The sequence below is a fragment of the Anastrepha obliqua genome, unplaced genomic scaffold (assembly GCF_027943255.1).
Source record: "Anastrepha obliqua isolate idAnaObli1 unplaced genomic scaffold, idAnaObli1_1.0 ptg000009l, whole genome shotgun sequence".
Classification (NCBI taxonomy): Eukaryota; Metazoa; Arthropoda; class Insecta; order Diptera; family Tephritidae; genus Anastrepha; species Anastrepha obliqua.
The window spans coordinates 4,856,332-4,860,131 of record NW_026562178.1 but is presented as its reverse complement, the minus strand read 5'-3'; the positions used below and the strand labels follow the sequence as shown (position 1 = coordinate 4,860,131).

The 3,800-nt window shown below is 29.4% G+C and overlaps 1 pseudogene; it reads left to right on the top strand.

The window, feature by feature from the left end:
• The first annotated feature begins 958 nt into the window (after positions 1 to 958).
• On the top strand, positions 959 to 1,142 carry LOC129251250 (U2 spliceosomal RNA; annotated as a pseudogene).
• The last annotated feature ends 2,658 nt before the right edge of the window (positions 1,143 to 3,800 follow it).

Here is a 3,800-nt window from a genome sequence, read left to right as displayed (position 1 = left end):
AATCAGAACTGCGTCATAGCAATGTTTGCAGACGACACCGCTATCTTGTCAGTTGGAAATACACAAATTGAGTCAATTGCAAATCTTCAAAAACATTTAAACAGAATATATTAGTGGACAGTTACTTGGCGTATAAAACTAAATGAAACCAAATCCGTTCATATTGATTTCACGTATAATAAAATAAGATATCTTCCACTATATATAAATGGAGTGCAAGTCCCGCATCATAACATGGCTAAATACCTGGGTATGACTCTTGACACCAAACTCAGATGGAGTTCTCACGTAAAGAAGAAAAGAGAAGAACTCGATATTAAATTCAGAAACATGTATTGGCTTATGGGTAAATGATCCGCTTTATACATGTATAATAATATATATGTATATATAAAAATGAAATGATGTTCGTTTGTCCGCATTTTTTTGGGCCGATACGAGGCCAATTTTATTCGTTCTTTTTTCATATTATAGGGATCCACTAGGGGAAGGTTTTTAGCAAAAAAAATTTCTTTTAAATATTTTCTTCATATAAAAAAAAGAAAAAATCAAAATATTGTCCAAAACAAAACTTGCTCGATTGTTAGATTAAAGTAAGTTTCGAATCGACATTCATTTTATGTGTACAACTTTTTTTGAATTTTGAAGTGAAAACTTCTTTAGAATCGTTGGGAGTGATTTGAGGAAAAGTGAAACGAAAAAAGCGACCAACTTGGCTACGAAGCGTTATATTATATGTTGATATAAAAGTAGCGACGAACTAAATAAAAATAACTTTTATTTTTTCTTGTGATTCGAACCAAGGATTTTGGATCTGAAGCTCACATTGCTAGTCGCTCGGCTACCGCGCCATGCTGTCGTCGTTGGCCTAAAAGTTATTTAGTTACGAAGCGTTATATTATATGTTGATATAAATAATTTTTGTGAGCGTGTAATTCTCAAGAGTTTTATTAGGTTTATTATTTAAAATGTATTGACTAGGTAGTGTGGTTATCAGGTTAACATCTGATAGATCTTCCATCGGAGGACAACAAATGTTAAACTGATTTTTGGAAATGGGCGGAGTGTTTTAAGGGCTTGCTCCACCTCTGCCACGGGTTGACCCAGTATTGCAGTACCGCCGGGATTTCAGCCTTGAATAAATACAAGAAGAAATATACTAATACATTTAGCTTTGGTGGGAAGAGACATAAATTTTTATATGAATACAAGTAGACGAAAATGGAAGAAATTTGTAAGTCTGTTTCTTCGGTCCGTTTGGGTATTTTTTTGACAACATCGAAACCAAAGCATTTGTATCATATTTTAGCTATCATAATCCACTCGTACCATTTGTTGAAATTGAAAACATTGAGGATGAATAATAATAAAATGAAGAAAATAAAATATGAACTTTATAGCAATATTATAATGAACCTATAATTATCCCGCCCCTAATGCTGCTTTCGTCTCATTCTCTCTCAGTTTGTTTTACGGAAGGTTTCACTTCTATCAAGTCTAACCGTTAGACTGGTATTTTTTTTTTTATTTGTATTGTGATACAGAAATGTATTGTATACAGAAATTTCAAATGATTCGAATGAAATTTTTTTTTTTTTTTTATTTCTTCCATAAAATATTACACCTGTCGTTAGACAATAAGTAATTTGATTTACAAAAAGATGGAATGAGAGTGATATTGAAGGGCCAATGCCCCCAAGCTCATTTAGAAGAAATATATGCATCTATATATATAAAAATGAAATGATGTTCGTTTGTCCGCATTTTTTTGGGCCGATACGAGGCCAATTTTATTTGTTCTTTTTTCATATTATAGGGATCCACTAGGGGAAGGTTTTTAGCAAAAAAAATTTCTTTTAAATATTTTCTTCATATAAAAAAAAGAAAAAATCAAAATATTGTCCAAAACAAAACTTGCTCGATTGTTAGATTAAAGTAAGATTCGAATCGACATTCATTTTATGTGTAATTTTATGTGTACAACTTTTTTTGAATTTTTTGTATTTGTATTGTGATACAGAAATGTATTGTATACAGAAATTTCAAATGATTCGAATGAATTTTTTTTTATTTCTTCCATAAAATATTACACCTGTCGTTAGACAATAAGTAATTTGATTTACAAAAAGATGGAATGAGAGTGATATTGAAGGGCCAATGCCCCTAAGCTCATTTAGAAGAAATATATACATATTATTTAAAAACAAGTGGTTAACAAACAATGACATACATATACGATTAGTTGACAGTTGATTACAAGGATTTTGCAAGATCTGTTGGTGTTTGACGGTTAAGCCGACTTTGGGTAGATTTTTCTTTATTTGGTAGTCTTCTCATCATAGGATTTGTATGCCTTAATAGTCTATTTATGTGTCTTCTGCTAGCGCTTTGTATTGTTTCATCAATAGTATCGATGTCAAGGTCGCGATGAATATCTGCGTTAGGTATGTACCAAGGTGCATTAGTTAAGGTCCTAAGTATTTATGAAAATAATGTTTCAATTCAATTGAGCAATGCTTTCTTTGACCAATTCTATATGGAAATGAATGCGTTTGCAAACGATGTTTTCGGCTATGAACAAATGTTGGAATCGAATGAAAAAGGAAAGAAACGCGAAATAATAAAAAAAAATTCTTGGAAAATTTAAAATGGATGGTGCTTCATTGGAAAAATTCAAAGGTAATAAGAACATACACAAGATAAAGTTAGAATTCGAATTTTTAGATTTATTTTGTTTATTTCTCATTTTTTTCAGAAGTACACCACACAACAACTCATTCCAACTCTGATTTTGAAATCCTGTTTATTACGTTGTTTGTTTAGAATTTTTTTAGAAAAAAAGTAAATTTTTTGGTTTTGAGGAAATTTGTTTATTGTTGCTATTTGTGAAAGCGTAGATATTTGTAAGTATTTGACTATAATCCTAAAAGTTAATGGAATACCACTATGACACATAGAAAACATTTTTTCAAAGGGGTGTTTTTCGAAAATTATAAAAAAAATTTTTTTCAAAAATTTTGAAGAAATAAAGTAAAATAAAAAAATTTCGAAAGCATGAAATCTTTTCAAAACCAAATTTTCCTCAAAAAGATAAAAGAAATTTCTTCGAAGAGGTGTTTTTCTAAAATTACAAAAAAAAAAAAATTTCAAAAATTTTAAACAAATAAAATAAAATAAAACTTTTTCAAGGGTATGAAATTTTTTCAAAAAAAAATTTTCTGAAAACCAAACAAAATTAAAAAAAAAATGGTGTTTTCAAAGCATTTCATATTCCACTATTAATAGAGAATACATTTTTTCGAGGGGGTGTTTTTCAAAGCGGAAAAAATCTTTTTTAACAAATCAATTTAAACTTTTACAAAAGTATGAAATTTTTTCTAGAACAAAATTTTCTCAAAAACGTTAAATTAAAAAAAATAGTTTTTTCAAAATATTTAATTTTCAGCAATTAACTGAGAAGAAATTTGTTAGAGCGAAGTGTTTTTCAAAACTTCAAAAAACACTTTTTAACCAAAAAAAAAATAAACCTTTTTTCAAAAACAATAGGAATGATAAGATTGCCTAACAATTTCTGCACTTTTGCACAGTCTAAAGAGGCATTGATACAGAGTGTATTTCCAAACATAGTTCAACATTACAAAAACCATGATTGACTCAGCGAAAGAGCAATTTTAGCTGGGAAAAATAAGGACGTCAATGATATAAATTCAGCTATTTTAGATCAAATACCTGGTGACATAGTTGCGTATAAGTCAATGGACACTATTACTGATCAAGTTGAGGTCGTAAATTATCCAACT